Source organism: Ochlerotatus camptorhynchus, unplaced genomic scaffold (assembly GCF_037179485.1).
Source record: "Ochlerotatus camptorhynchus isolate MF236.1 unplaced genomic scaffold, CSIRO-AGI_Acam_v1.1 ptg000639l, whole genome shotgun sequence".
Lineage (NCBI taxonomy): Eukaryota > Metazoa > Arthropoda > Insecta > Diptera > Culicidae > Ochlerotatus > Ochlerotatus camptorhynchus.
Genome location: NW_027041118.1, coordinates 3,859,653 through 3,876,482, shown reverse-complemented (window position 1 = coordinate 3,876,482; position 16,830 = coordinate 3,859,653). Strand labels below are relative to the sequence as shown.

At 39.5% G+C, this 16,830-nt stretch overlaps 1 protein-coding gene across 1 annotated transcript in view; it reads right to left on the bottom strand.

Moving 5' to 3' along the window:
* The window catches only part of LOC135714374 (zwei Ig domain protein zig-8-like), a 319,903-nt gene that overhangs the window by 190,016 nt on the left and 113,057 nt on the right, over window positions 1–16,830 (bottom strand). Inside the window, exon 2 of the mRNA XM_065237723.1 lies at window positions 9,051–9,802. The gene's annotated coding sequence lies outside the window, so the exon portion shown is untranslated. The remainder of the gene's footprint in view (window positions 1–9,050; window positions 9,803–16,830) is intronic.

The following is a 16,830-nucleotide window of genomic DNA, read 5'->3' as shown; positions in this document are numbered from 1 at the left end:
TAGAATACGTTTAGGGTGTTTTTTTGTGGTTCAACCGAAGTGAAAAAAAGTTGGAAGGGTTGTATACTAGATACGACCGCAGGTTTGGCGTTGGATAACGTCTGTTATAGGCGAGATGGACCAAAATATGGTCTTAGCCGTCTGTAAAGACAACCACAAAGAAAAAAAAAGTCTGTTATGTGTTGTACTTAATTGTGTATATTATATTTTAGGAATATTCCTTAATAACTCTTTTTTAGGTACCACAATCAATTTGTATTTCTATGTTGGAAATTTTATGAAACTTTCCATTTCCATTGGACTGAATCGTTGTTTCCTTTTATTCTATCAAAAATAAACAGTTTACTATTTTGAGTTTTGACAATGACAACCCTGCGATAAGCACGACCTAAATTTTAGTAGCCAATAGTTAAGGAACCCAGCGATGAGTAATATTGGCTCATGGTTTCCTGTGGAAAATCTCAAAAATCAGCCGGAAAATGAAATTATTTTACTCTAAGTAGGAGTACTACCAATGAATGTGTGTCCAATATTTACTTTTCTCAGTAAGTTTATCCTGGACAAACATGAGACATTTTCTCATTGCTGAGTTCCTGCACTTACAACAAGCTAACTTAACTCAAATTTGGGTGGCCGTGATGCCCTATTAAAAATTGTGGTCATATACCGGGGAAAAATTATTTGAATGTAACAGTTCATCGAATGACGTTTCCCTGTAATTCCTTCAGCACACCTGCTGCTTATCGAAATAAAACGCTCGAATAAGCTCGATATCTTTCCCCAAAGCGCGTTCGGACAACTCAGGCGTTTTCATTAATTTCTTCTCTCGATTCCGGAAGTGCATGACGTATCTGAAACTACCACACCAAAATGTATGCAGAATATTGTCGGTACTGGATTAGTAGCGGTAACCAGCAGGACCTACGTTGTTTTAAGCTTAACACCCGCAGATTGATGAACGCTCCATCACATCACTTCAACCTTTCACATTCTGGCAAGAAAATCAATTCTGAAACACCTTTTAAATTTATATGGTGGCCCTGAAAAGGGCCGATTTTTTGGTTCTGAGTCGATGATACTAAATTAACCCCCGAATCCGTACAGAATACGTCCCTGCCGCTTCAGAGCGTAAACGACATCCATGGGGGTGACAGTCTTCCTCTTTGCATGTTCTGTGTAAGTAACGGCGTCACGAATAACGTTTTCCAGAAATACCTTCAGCACTCCTCTGGTTTCTTCGTAAATGAGACCGGAAATTCTCTTAACTCCACCACGACGAGCCAAACGACGGATTGCAGGTTTAGTGATGCCCTGGATGTTGTCACGCAACACTTTTCGGTGACGCTTGGCTCCTCCTTTGCCAAGTCTTTTTCCACCCTTGCCGCGTCCAGTCATTTTCTAGTATGACAATTGTAACGTCGATGAAGTTTGAAACAAAAGTGAACAAAAATTCCAAATTTTGGCTGTTTTATACCTACGCGAGGGTTAAATTCTTTTGGTTAGTTGTTGTGTTCTTGTTCTTTCATCGTTTCTGATTGGTTGAACACAGCAAACGCATGTTATAAAACAGAATGGAAGTGATTTTTATTTTTATTCCACAGTGTGCTTTCATTGCATACACATCACAACCAGCTCAGCAGACCGCTCGCAAGTCCACTGGAGGAAAGGCTCCTCGCAAGCAGTTGGCAACGAAGGCCGCTCGCAAGAGCGCTCCAGCCACCGGAGGAGTAAAGAAGCCCCATCGCTACCGGCCAGGCACCGTCGCCTTGCGTGAGATCCGTCGCTATCAGAAATCCACCGAACTGCCGATCCGAAAGTTGCCTTTCCAACGTCTGGTCCGTGAAATTGCCCAGGACTTCAAGACCGATCTGCGCTTCCAGAGCTCAGCTGTTATGGCTCTGCAGTAAGCTAGCGAGGCCTATCTGGTCGGTCTGTTCGAGGATACCAATCTGTGTGCCATCCACGCCAAGCGCGTCACTATCATGCCGAAGGACATCCAGCTGGCTCGTCGTATCTTAACAAAACCGGCCCTTTTCAGGGCCACCACAATAATTCAAAAGAGTTGAAGTGACCTTTCGTTCCGTTCTAGTCTAGATTAAGTCTAGACTATTATTTGAAAAGGGCTGAACTCCAAAAAAACCATATCGAGAAAATCGCTTCCGAATTTTGATGACCTAAAAATTAATCCTATTTCACGACTTTCCATTTTCTGGATGATTTTATAAGCTTGACATATAGTTAATAGTGTAATCTATCATCATGCATAACTAAAAACTCAAAAAAAAGTTTTCTTTGTCGTGAAATTGAGAAGAAAACATCATACGCTCTGATAATTTCATACATGTTGTTACCCCCCAGATCTTCCACACTTTGAACTGCCAACACTGGTGATACGCCGTGGAAGTACACAATCGGGATTTTTTGTTTGTTGTTCCGCCTTGGTTCTTCGTTCGTAAATTTTGTGAGAGTGGAATTACGCCCGGAGATTTTTTTTGGTCTTCTTTTTGTTCGTTGTTTACACGTGAAATATCAATCGGATGCGTTTCAAATGAATCGGGCGAGACTAGATACTACAGAATCAATACGTTTGTTGTACTGTTTTAATATACGTTTGGCATATTAAAACAATATAATTCGTTGTTCTGGTGCAAGGCGTAACAACCAGTTGCATCATCGAGTTGAAAGTTGGAAATACGCCATGTAAGAAGAAACGTTTTTGATGATATGAAGTGATATTTTCTTCTACTTTTTCGTGTTTATCGAGTAGTTTGTGAACTGTTCTCTCTATATGTGCCAAAATATGGTTTGTTTACATTTTGGCTCTTCCGCCCTTTCAAATGTTAGTCTAGAAGTAACGAAGTAGAACGTGTGCGGGGGTTTGTTTTCGAGATTTTGAAAACAAACACAGCCGGGTCCGGTATATGATTTGGAAATGAATTTCACTTTATTTTCATGTAGCATCAAAGTGAAAAGGTCTTTGCCCAATCCACTAGAAAATAACATATGGTACTTTCTAAGTAAATTTTATTATGTTTTCAAGATTCTCGTTGTTAAGAATTAAAAAACTATTTTTCGAGATAAAATATGGCTTCGCAATTAGAAAATTAATCGTTAAACTCTTTCTTAATAATGTTGTGGCCCTGAAAAGGGCCATTTTTCCAACGCGCTCGGCGTAGTTGCCCTTGCGGAGAAGACGGTGAATACGACCGACTGAGAACTGCAGCAGCTGGGCATTCCATGACGGCGGCCCAGTATACCGGAGCACTGGCACCAACGCACTCGGCGTAGTTGCCCTTTCGCCCCCAGGCTCTGCTGCCGCTGCTCTGCTGCCGTTGCTCTGCTTCCGCTGCTCTGGTACTGCTGCTCTGCTGCTCTGCTGCTCTGCTGCTGGGTCGACGATCGGATAGACAATGATGGAACGGGCGACCTTGTTGGACGCTTATATAGTTGAACAGAAAATATCAGAGGTGTCAGATACTCGCATCTGATGTCTCGGTTGGAAAAAGTATAAGAATATAAAAAAATCAATCGATTTTCACCATCTTTAGACAATGGTTTACTTTTAACCATTTTTCAATAGTTTACAGAATGAAATCAATAGTTTTGAAACATTCAGCAAATTGCTAGAAATATTTCCAATCGATTGATGCCATTATCTCGTAAATCTATCGAGAGACGGTTGAGTTATTATCGTTCAAAATATTTTAATTTTTCGTAACTCATCCAAAATGACTGTTTTTAATTTTGTACCCCCGTATGTTGCCGAAAGACGTTATCCAACGTCAAAAAATGCATTTTTGGCGATTTTTGTAGCATCAAAATGGCACCCTTAACGAGTTCAGAACCACTTCTAACCATTTTAGGATGGTGCAATGAAATGTCCTTTAGATGTAGATAATGACAATAACGGGATCAGAATGCGTTTAGTATGCATTTTTGGGGTTCAACCGAAGTGAAAAAAAATGCATTTTTGGCGATTTTTGTAGCATCAAAATGGCACCCTTAACGAGTTCAGAACCACTTCTAACCATTTAAGGATGGTGCAATGGAATGTCCCCTAGATGTAGATAATGATAATAACGGGATTAGAATACGTTTAGGGTGTTTTTTTGTGGTTCAACCGAAGTGAAAAAAATGCATTTTTGGCGATTTTTGTAGCATCAAAATGGCACCCTTAACGAGTTCAGAACCACTTCTAACCATTTTAGGATGGTGCAATGGAATGTCCCCTAGATGTAGATAATGATAATAACGGGATTAGAATACGTTTAGGGTGTTTTTTGGGGTTCAACCGAAGTGAAAAAAATGCATTTTTGGCGATTTTTGTAGCATCAAAATGGCACCCTTAACGAGTTCAGAACCACTTCTAACCATTTTAGGATGGTGCAATGGAATGTCCCCTAGATGTAGATAATGATAATAACGGGATTAGAATACGTTTAGGGTGTTTTTTTGGGGTTCAACCGAAGTGAAAAAAATGCATTTTTGGCGATTTTTGTAGCATCAAAATGGCACCCTTAACAAGTTCAGAACCACTTGTAACCATTTTAGGATGGTGCAATGGAATGTCCCCTAGATATAGAGAATGACAATAACGGGATCAGAATGCGTTTAGTATGCATTTTTGGGGTTCAACCGAAGTGAAAAAAATGCATTTTTGGCGATTTTTGTAGCATCAAAATGGCACCCTTAACGAGTTCAGAACCACTTCTATCCATTTTAGGATGGTGCAATGGAATGTCCCCTAGATGTAGATAATGATAATAACGGGATTAGAATACGTTTAGGGTGTTTTTTTGTGGTTCAACCGAAGTGAAAAAAATGCATTTTTGGCGATTTTTGTAGCATTAAAATGGCACCCTTAACGAGTTCAGAACCACTTCTAACCATTTTAGGATGGTGCAATGGAATGTCCCCTAGATGTAGAGAATGACAATAACGGGATCAGAATGCGTTTAGTATGCATTTTTGGGGTTCAACCGAAGTGAAAAAAATGCATTTTTGGCGATTTTTGTAGCATTAAAATGGCACCCTTAACGAGTTCAGAACCACTTCTAACCATTTTAGGATGGTGCAATGGAATGTCCCCTAGATGTAGATAATGATAATAACGGGATTAGAATACGTTTAGGGTGTTTTTTTGGGGTTCAACCGAAGTGAAAAAAATGCATTTTTGGCGATTTTTGTAGCATCAAAATGGCACCCTTAACAAGTTCAGAACCACTTGTAACCATTTTAGGATGGTGCAATGGAATGTCCCCTAGATATAGAGAATGACAATAACGGGATCAGAATGCGTTTAGTATGCATTTTTGGGGTTCAACCGAAGTGAAAAAAAATGCATTTTTGGCGATTTTTGTAGCATCAAAATGGCACCCTTAACGAGTTCAGAACCACTTCTAACCATTTTAGGATGGTGAAATGGAATGTCCCCTAGATGTAAATAATGATAATAACGGGATCAGAATGCGTTTAGGGTGTTTTTTTGGGGTTCAACCGAAGTGAAAAAAAATGCATTTTTGGCGATTTTTGTAGCATCAAAATGGCACCCTTAACGAGTTCAGAACCACTTCTAACCATTTTAGGATGGTGCAATGGAATGTCCTTTAGATGTAGATAATGATAATAACGGGATCAGAATACGTTTAGGGTGTTTTTTTGTGGTTCAACCGAAGTGAAAAAAATGCATTTTTGGCGATTTTTGTAGCATCAAAATGGCACCCTTAACGAGTTCAGAACCACTTCTAACCATTTAAGGATGGTGCAATGGAATGTCCTTTAGATGTAAATAATGATAATAACGGGATTAGAATACGTTTAGGGTGTTTTTTTGGGGTTCAACCGAAGTGAAAATATGGCGAACTTCATGAAAGCCTTAAGAACTTTGAAGTGGTTCAACTAGCTTCAAAAAAAAAACTATAGAGTTTTTTAAGAATTTCTAGGATTTTCAGAAATATTAAGAAAACTTAACTTTCCATTCTGAGTCATATTTTGGACACTTGATGTACAGGAGTTACTCAAAATAACTAGGATAGGCAACTTTTTGGTCAACTTTGGAGTGTTGTAACTTCGTCAAATATGATCCGATTTTAAATCTTCCAAGAGCATTTGACTGGAAAACTAATATTGTTCTACGGAGTAACCACGAAAATAATCCTGGTCACCGGATACCGGAAATATTTTGGGTTTCCGGAGGGCTTGTCTAACTTGCTAAATTGTTGGTGAAATTTAATATATGATGCTGGTTAAATACATATAATTTTAGTAAATACAACGAAAGAAGAACCATTCTTAAAGCGAATCATATGCAAACCGAGATATGGCCATTTCCCTGGAATCGGTTCTGGTGAAGGGTTTTGAATGCGGGCAGATCATTTAATCACTCAAAACATGCCGTGCGACAGCTCTTTCTTCATGGTTTCTCGTCAATAGACTTTCGATAAACTTTAAATGCATCATTGACCACATTGGCCACTCTCGGAACATCCAGTATGCCCCCGGGGGAACCTGGAGCAGGGGACAATTGCATTTTTACACCAAAACATGACATTCTTCATTGTTTTTCAAGAATAGGCTTTCCATAAACTACAAATGAATCATTGACCACATTAGCCGCTCTTGGAATCACGGGGTACCCCCAAGGGATCCTGTAGCAGGGGTCAATTGCGTTTTTACACCAATACATGCCGTGCGACAGCTTTTTCTGTAAGTTTTTTCATGAATAGGCTTTTGATAGACTTTAAATGGATTAGTGACCAAATTGGCCGCTCTCGGGACCTCCGGTATGCCCCCGGGGGAACCTGGAACAGAGGACAATTGCATTTTTACACCAAAACATGCCTCGCGACAGCTCATTCTTCATGGTTTTTCATGAATAGGCATTTATTAAACTTCAAATGGATCAGTGACCACATTGTCAGCTCTTGGAATCACGGGATATCCCCGGGGGAACCTCTAGTAGGGGGCAATTGCGTTTTTACTCAAAAAAAAAAATGCCGTGCGACCGCTCTTTCTTCATGGATTTTCATGAATATGCTTTCTATAGAATTGAAGTGGATCATTGACCACATTGACCTTTCTTGGGATGACCAAATTGACTGGAATGCCCTGGGGGGAACCTGTTGTAGGATGCAATCACATTTTTACACAAAACAATGCCATTGGGGAGCTCATTCTGGAACCAGCAGATGCCCCATGTAAGAGGAACATTGTATTTTCACTTCACAATGCCGTTCGACAGCTCGAACTATCTGAAGTTTGAAATGGACCATTGACTACTAGTCACATGTGAAAAGGGCATACAAGCTCTTTGTAAACAAATCTGTGTAGGCCCTTTTCTCGCCAACCGAGGGTCACCCACGCAAGCCAGCATCATCATCAGGAAGGGGAAAGCATCCCCTACCCGCTAATGTTGATGGTTTGCGTTGGTGTCACATGGGTAGCGATAAAAGGGCATAAGAAGGTTTGTTTACCAAAAGCTTGTATGCCCTTTTCACATGTTATTCTTGAATTATTCTCATGAATGCTAGATCATTGGAATATGACAAGAAATTTCATGATAGGTAGTTTCGTCTCGTGATAGTGAGTGGACCTGTTTTCTCATTCTCACATGACGGCCGTGATATTTACCAGCTGTGCATTTAGATATCTTTGGAGAATTTCAGAAATCTTCCCATAACTACAGAAAAGTCCACATATTTGGGGGAGTTTTAAAATCTAGAAGAATGAGATTTGATAAATTCAGGATAGTTTCTTGTTCGTAAGGAAAACTTCACGAGAATCCATAAGATGTGCCGAAGGGTAGAGTGAAAATTGAACAGAGGGTGAAATTGAGCGAAAGGCCATTGATTCAATAGCACTAATCAAATGCACACTCCTTTCCCTAGCTCACGTTTGGCTCATGGCCTTTTGACTCATTTAATGTCTGCCACTGTGGAATAGTTCTAGCGACGCTTATCACTACCGGAAGCCACACGTTTCCGAATGCATTTCCAGGCGATAGTGTTGTACAGTGTAACTCTTCTTTACCCCACTATTGTTTGCTTCTCTCATCATGACCAACTTAGTGATCTTAGAGAGAAACAGTAGGATGGTGTTGTGTGCTGTTCCACTTTCAAAGTTATTGTTATTTTTTGCAAGTGAGTATTTTACCTCATGGATACAATTTGACCTGTCTTCCACTGTTTATCTTAAGCTTCTTATCTTAACACTCCTTTTTCTCGAGAAAACGACATAGCGGATCATATGGTCAATAAATTATATTTGCATCCAACCAATCTAAAACACCGCTTCCTTTGCATCAATGCATAACAAATAGGTTGGTACATTTTGATTAATCAGTGATGAAAATTAGAAATTATCCTCCCTCCATCAACCAAGCAATCTATCAAAATTATCCCCCAAACTCTACTCGTGCTCGGTATGCAGATTTCGGGAAGCGCATGTAAAACTAACGCATCATCAAGTGACAATTTCTCGCTGATCATACCAACATACACCTAGGCACCATCGTTATTAATTTTCATAATTAAACTCAGTTTCAAGCTTTCTCCGAGAAGGTAAACGAGTGAGTGCATTCAGGAAAATTGCTAACATCATTGTCGCCACCGAACCCGAACTAACCCGCTGCCAACCAGGGTTGCTTCCACTCACTAGCTTTAAAAAATTGTTTTTCGGGATAATGAAATCATTAGAACCGAGAATGGTAATTAGTACTAGTAAGTTACAAGAAAATTTTGAAAACAACGTGTTTGATACATAAAACCTGTCATTATTACTTTCAGTGCGTCACAATCAGCGATGTGACGATTCGTGAGCGCTCACTCTGAGTGAACGCTCACGGGTCATAAATTCACTGATTGTGACGCACTGAAAGTAAAATTGACAGGTTCTTTGTGTCAAATACACACTTTCCAACCTCTTCTTGTATCTGACAAGTACAAAATATCATTATAGCATCCAATGATTCCATAAATTCAAAAAACATTCTTTAAGGCGAAGTGAGCGGAAGTAACCCTGCTGCCAACTATGCCACCACCGGCTTTTCATACCGTTGCTTTTGTTGCTGTTGTGTGGGATAACTTTCCGCGCTAGCTACTAGGCAAATGCATTCCGCTCGATGACACCAACTTTTGCTGCTGCTCCTGCATAATTAAAAACTTTTACACTGCACTCCGGGTTCGGTGCTTGTATGCGGTACAACGATTCGGGGATGCAATTTCACCCAAAGTCCGTACAACCAGAGCGTAGAAACTAGGCGATTCGGGCAACCTTGCCGCTGGTGGTTACATTCGGGTCCGGCACTGGCCCTCCTGCGGTGCAACGCTGCTGCTCCATGGAATCAAACGCGTCTCCATTGTTACTACTATCCAGATGATGCTGCGACGACGCTAAAAGCTGCAAGTGGCACTCGCTCTTCTTTTCAGCATCACTCACGCGATGGGTGGAAAATTTATGCACTCTCATTTTCCACCCGACGCTCGGCGGCTTTTGTGCGGGATTTTGTTATTGTGAAGTTTTTTGATCAGAGCTCGTCCTTTGACGGAATTTAAGCAGACTACGGCGGTAGAGTTCCGAGGGGTAGACACTTTCAGAAGTCTTCCCATGAACTTCTGCGAAGGGGAAAGCTTATTATTTCTCTACTCTTTGTGGTGGGGTTCGTCTTGTTTGAGTTCCTGGTAAGGAGCAAAGATTTTTAAGGAGACTTCTTTTGCGGGCTTTCAATTAGTTTGTCCCGCTCCGGAGCAGTCAATTAGTGTTTGCTTGTGTCTCAATGGCCATCGGCAACAGGGATTACGGATTTCTGTGGAAGGAGATGGAGAAAGAGAGAAACATTATTAATTCCACGATGACAGTGGCTTGCGATACAGAGTGAAGTAGAAACGGACATCAATTATAGTTTTAATAGGAATAGATGGTTATCCCTGGCTGCTGACCGTAATAATCAGTATTGTCTTGACAAAAATTGCTTTGAATTTGGACTTCTGAAGTGCTTCGTTAGAATTACGATGCGGTCGAAAGAATGATGAATCCAGCTTGAAGCATATCATCGAGAAGATTGCGTTGCACAGTCTGCTGAAGTAGAAGTTATTTCACGCTTTGTTCAAACAAATAAGGTCATGTAGATTAAAATAACTCTTATGGGCGAAGCGCTGAGATTTATCTAGATAACTTTGAAAAATTAAAACCGGGCAACTTAAAAAGTCAAATGAGTGAACCTCAGTAAACTTCTGATTTATGCCAAGGGCTCACAGGTTGTATCAAGGAGCTTTACTGATCACCTCACCAGGTTTTATGGGCAAGATATAAAGTTCCATTGAGTCTATAGTAGATGCCATACGCGTTATACGCATTTAACAAATTATGGGTCAACTAAAGGGTGTCCCACATCAAATTGCATCACGGACAAAACGCTGTAGAAAATTACCCATTGGGTATTTTCTCTTGAAAATTTGGGTAGAAGTAGTTTAGAGTGCATTGTTTACACTGTATTTTTATCATTGTTAGTTTATCGAAAGTTAGACAAAATGGCGTCAAAAGCAACGTCGCGAATTGATTTTGCAAAAGCACCTGGAAAACCCTCAACTCTCTCATCGGAACATCGGAAAACACATTGGAATCGTGCACTCAATGGTGAGTCGTGTGATTAAACGTTACTACAAAACTCTGAGCATCAAATGGTAGGGGAAATGCGGTCAGAATGGATGTTCTATTAGTGATCAGGATCACAAGCGTGTCGTGAAAGCGTTTAAGTGGAATCTCAATGCTTCGGTCAGGGATGTGGCTAAACAGTTGAATCTCCATACAAAGTGCAGAAGGCTCCAAATCGTCACAAACGGAAAAATACGGCGGGAAAGTCGTGAGCCCGGAAACTGTACACCCAGATGCTGACGAAGCCTCATTGTCTCATCATGGATGATGAGACTTACGTCAAGGCGGATTTCCGGCAGCTTCCGGGTCTACTGTTCTTCAAGTAAGGAAGCAGAAACTTTCAAAATTTTCCAAGAAATACATGGTTTGGCAAGCGATCTGCTCATGTGACAAACGGAGTGCGCTGTTCGTGACTACCGAGACTGTAAACGGGGTGATCTAAGTACCTCAAGGAGTGTCTACAGAAGCGTCTGATTCATTCCTATTCAAATGTTGTCCTGGAGTGGTACGAAGTCAACGGGGTCACTTTTGCACCCAAGGACATGAACCCCCCAACGCACCGGAACTAAGGCCCATCGAAAAATACTGGGCTTTTATGTAGCAGCCAGTACGGAAGCATCCCAATGAGGTCAGATCTGAAGAAGACATGAAGAAAAAGTGGGTTTCCGTACAGAAGAAGCTGCAGCCAGATGTTGTACAGAACCTAATGAGTGGAGTTAAGCGTAAGGTGCGGCGGTTATGGAATTGAAGTTGAATGAATAAAATATGCCAAAAGCTTACTAATGGGTTACATCTTATTTTCTAAAAGTTTGAAAAGGATCGGTCAACTAGGTAATTTTCTACAGCATTTTTTTCCGTGATGCAGTTTGATGTGGGACCCCCTTTAATAGAGCCGTTCAGATTAATTCTAGTGCCCGCTTGGTTAATGTTGTGCATTTTAAATACTTTACAAGTGTTTGATATGAAAGCGATTTGTTTGATTGGTTTGTGAATTATAAAGCCTGTTTTCTTACGGGCAGTATTTCAACAAATTCCCTTTTAAACATCATGCGTCGATTCCAAAGTACCGTAGATACGACTTCTAACTTGAACTTCTAGTAACCCTATGAACATAAGAAAAACGTGTTTCTGAGTTCCATCAACTTCAAACTTGTACAAAGTTCCCGCTTCTACGAAGTTTTCCCGACTTTCTACAAAACTCTCTGACGTTAATGAAAAATGTACTTCATCGAAGTTCCCTGAATTTCTAAGAAATTCGCCAAACTTTTTTCAAGTTTTCTGAATTCATACAAAGTTTGATGCAGATCTTCAAATTTATTTGAACTTCTACAAACATTTTCTGATCTCTTACAACATTTTCTGCACTGCTAAAAAGTTTTCTAAAGCTCTACGAAGTTTTTCAAGATTCCCTGAATTTCTACGATGTTCTCCAAAATTAAATGATTAAGTTCTAAAACTTACCCTCGACTTCTAAGAACCTCCCGGAACGTCTGTAAAGACTCGTTCTTGCCGGGTTCCTATACTACTGTTGCCGCTGTATTCGTACCACATGGGATTTCAGCTAATTGGGATCAAACATTGATTGTACGCCAAGAAGTTGTTAAGCAGATAGGATACGGCATGAGTCAGTTTCCGGTAGGTCACAAGTCTGGTCCTATGGAAGATCCATAGAACTCCGTAGATTTTTCTAAAACCATTCATAGACATTTTATCGGAATGAATTCGCAGTTGTGATCAGAAAATGGATCGTGGATACCACAGGATGGTTCATCGAAAAATTCGGAACATCCTTAAAAGTAGTAAAATCATGAATCTGATCCTAGAACTCCGCGTTTTTTTTTCGAAACCACCCATAGACGTCTTATCAAGCTTGAATTAGGATTTGTTGCCGGAATATGAACTCTGGGGACTACGGGAAAGCCCACCGGAAGATCCGGAACATCCGTTAAATTGGTCAATTCATGAAACTGATGCTATTGCTCCGTGGTTTTTTTCGAAACCTCTTAAAGACGTATTATCAGAAGGAATTCGGAGTTGTGGCCAGAAAATGGACGCTGGAGACCACGGTGTGGTCCACCGAAAGATCCGGAACATCCGTAAAAGTGCTTGTTGTGTTTCACTGTTTTCATTTTGTTTCTATTTACTTTGTCTGATGATGTCAAATGAAGCGCAAATCTCGCAGATCAATACAATTCCCATGCAGCAGTAGAATAAATGAATAGTTGTATGCAAGTTGCTACTAAAGCCATTTAGTGTTGCATCACAACAGTATTGTTGCGAGCACTGAAAGTAATTGTGTTCCGTTTTGTAAGATGTAATTAATATTAAGATAAAAGATGATTTTTAAGATACAGTATAAAAACGAACTGAAAATACTGAATGAAAATAGTAGGCACGCTGCCTCTCGGAGTGCAGTTAATCTGGACTTTTACTTCGTCCTATTTCATCCCGATTATCAAGTATCCTTCGCCGTCACCCTGTTTGGTGTAGATCCATCGAACCGCCAAGGAATCACTACGTAGGGTCCTGATCTACCACTGGACGAAACAGTGGTAAATTAATGAATCTAATTCTAGAACTCCACGGTTTTCTCGAAACCATTCATAGACGTATTATTATAAGGAATTCGTAGGGCAGCCCTAAGTTTGCACCTTTAGAATTGATAAAACGATCCATAAAATATTGAAAAACGTTCCATTAAAAACATCCAAATGATCCATAAAACATCGGAGAAAATCCCTAAAAAAGTGTGGATGATCCATAAAAAATATCAATATTATCAATATTTTATGTAAAATTTAGCAACACAATTGTAAAAATGTACCACTAAATTTCTAAATAATGAGCATTGGAATTGTACGAATTACCCATAAACATATTGTAATTGATCCATAAAACATTCAGCAATAAAGCTTAAACTAAAGAAAGTGATCCATAGAAAATCAAGTTTGCACACTTAAAAATATAGGCATGATCCATAAATTAGACGTATATTATTCATGTTTAGGACACTATTTTTTTAAATTTTGATCCATAAACCTTGAAAAATTGTTCCACTGCTTATCTACTTATATTTACTGTCCTGCCCGTGTATTTAAGGTAGATGTGCGAAGCGACGCGACGGGCAAGCGTCTAGAATTAGCTTCCAAAAGAAGATTCTATAATAATATTCTTAAGAAGCTTACTATGGAAGCTTCATTTAGAAACTTTTTAAGAAGCTTATTCTAGACGCTCGCCCATCGTTCTGCTCTTCTGACAAAAAAAAAACACGGGCAGAACAGTAAACCTGAGTAGCTACGCAGTAATGTAGCAATTTTCCAAGGTTTATTGATCAAATTAAAAAAAAAAAAATATGTATATAGACCGAGGGGGGCGACTCTAGCTACGATGTAGGAAAAATTGTGTTTTGTTTCGGCTAGCTGCACACACGCTGAGTAGATAGAAAGAAGATTGATGACGATTCTGAAGATTTCCTGGTAAAAGATGAGGCCCGATGCAAGTAGATGCGAGAAATGAAAGAATATTTTTCGAAGATTGATTCGCTAGTGGTAGATCTGTTGAGCATCTAGAATTGAGATTTGGGTGTGTCGCCCCTCTCGATATAGACTATAATTTGAACACACCAAAATAAGCACGTCTACCAACAACTGGAACACCTACCCTAGGTATGATCCATAAAATTAACATTAATTTTTCATTTTTTCTTAAGAAGATCATTATAGAAGCTTCTTTTGGTAGCTTATTCTATACGCTTGACCATCGCTCCGCACATCTACCTAAAAACACGGCAGGACAGTAAATCTAAGTAGTTAAGCAGTAATGGAGGAATTGTTTATGGTTTATGGATCAAAATTAATAATACAGTGTTCAAAACGTGAATAATATACGTCTAATTTATGGATCATGGCTGTTCGGAATATCGGGATAACCCTGTACCGCCAAACTCAGTGACAACCCTGTGGGAGATTCAGAGAGCTACAGTAACGGTCGCTGTCAGAAATGACAGACGTCAGGTTTGGTTCAACGGAACTGTGAACTCACAGTTCCGTTGAACCAAACATTAAATAGGTCGGAGTATCAACGAGAAAAAAAGAGGAAAAGAAGATACAATTCCAAACCATCTAAAAAATGTTTTACAGCTAAATTATTTTAATTGCCTAAATTTGTTAATACACCTATCGTTTAATTAAATTGTAGTTATTTGTAGTGAACTAGCTACCAACAATCAATACAAAACTAACGATTTTAAATTGGCTCACTACTTGACTTGCCTATTGGTCCAAAGCAAATCGATTAACGTACCCCATTCTAGTCAAAATTCTAGTACTAAACAATATTTGTTTTAATTCGCTATGAAAGTTTGACAGGTAAAATGAGGGGTTCGTGGATTTTCTCGTATCTGGTCTAGGGATTCATCCAGGCTGACCTCATTGGTACTTCCTTTTCCAGATTCGGTTGCGGCATCCTCGCTCTATTATTTCTGCTAGGTGGTTTCTTTGGGACAGACTTCTTGGTTCCTTTTTCCACCTTCAGCATATTTGTGCACTTAGAGCACGTCTACGGAACCTCCTTTACAGCTGTTGTCTTACCAGCACAACTATAATGGGTCCAGAAATCGCAGACATCACACTGGACCATATCATCTACGTGGTCGTGGCCTTCACAAAGCGTACAGTTTCTATCGCTGTTCTGTTCTTCACTCAACGGTGGTGTTGATCCCTCTGACATTTTGAGGTTATATCCGATGTTGTTCTTCAAGAATGTTCGGATTAATGAAAGCAACTTCCTCAGAGCAGTCTCGTTTTAGACAGCTTGAAGCTGAAATAGGTTTTATTATAAGCATTAAGATTGGCTTTGATTTTATATTAGTTTAATAAAACCTATTTCAGCTTCAAGCTGTCCAAAACGAGACTGCTCTGAGGAAGTTGCTTTCATTAATACGAACATGGCTATATTTTTAAGTGCGCAAACATGATTTTTTATGGATCACTTTCTTTAGTTTAAGGTTCACTGCTGAATGTATTATGGATCAATTGCAATATATTTATGGGTAATTCGTACAATTTCAATGCTCATTCCTTAGAAATTTAGCGGTACATTTTTACAATTGTGTTGCTAAATTTTACATTAAATATGGATCATATTGATATTTTTTATGGATCATTCACACTTTTTTAAGGATTTTCTCCGAAGTTTTATGGATCATTTGGATGTTTTTTATGGAACGTTTTCCAATATTTTATGGATCATTTATTGGTATTTATGTTCAAAAGTATGTTTGCCAATTCGTAGTTGTGACCGGAATATGGAAAGATCCGAAACATCCGTACAAGTGGTCCATTGATGAAACTTATCCTTAATTTCGACGGTTTTTATTTTCAAACCCACTAATAGACATCTAATCAGCATTAATTTGAAGTTATGACCGAGATGTCCCACTGGAAGATTCGGAACATCCATAAAAGTGGTCAATTCATGAAACTAATTCTAGTGCTCCGTAGTTTTTTTTTTAATCCCCTTAAAGACGTATTATCAGAATGAATTCAGAGCTGTGACCAGAATATGGACGCTGGGGACCTCGTAATGGTTCACCGAAAGATCCGGAACATCGGTAAAAGTGGTCAATTCATGAATCTGATCCTAGAATTTTGCGTTTTTTTTTTCGAAACCACACATATTTAGACGTATTATCAGAATGAATTAGGATTTGTGATTATTTAATTGATGCTAGAGATCACAGGATGGTCCATCAAAAGATCCAAAACATCCAGTGGCCAATTTAAGGGCGAACACGAAATTATTGCGACGCATTCAACAGGGCATAACTTTTTTACCATTGGGTAAAAATCAACCAAATTTTGCACACTTTCTCATTGATGTGTATTGTGTACATGCTGTCAAACTCGAATTCGTGTTTTTCGATTCAACGAAAATGGAGGTGAACCAACGCGAGTTGAGAGAACAAATTCTTTCCAAACACCTGGAATTTCCTGACCTGTCGCACCGGCAGTTGGGAAAAATGTTGAACATTCACCATTCAACCGTCTCCAGAGTGTTGAAGCGGTTCCAGGAGCGGTTGACGTTGGACCACGGCAAAGGAGCTGGCAGAAAACCGGGACCGGAGAACAAAAAGACGGAGGGAAAGGTGAAGCGGATAATTAAAGCAAATCCCAACGTCTC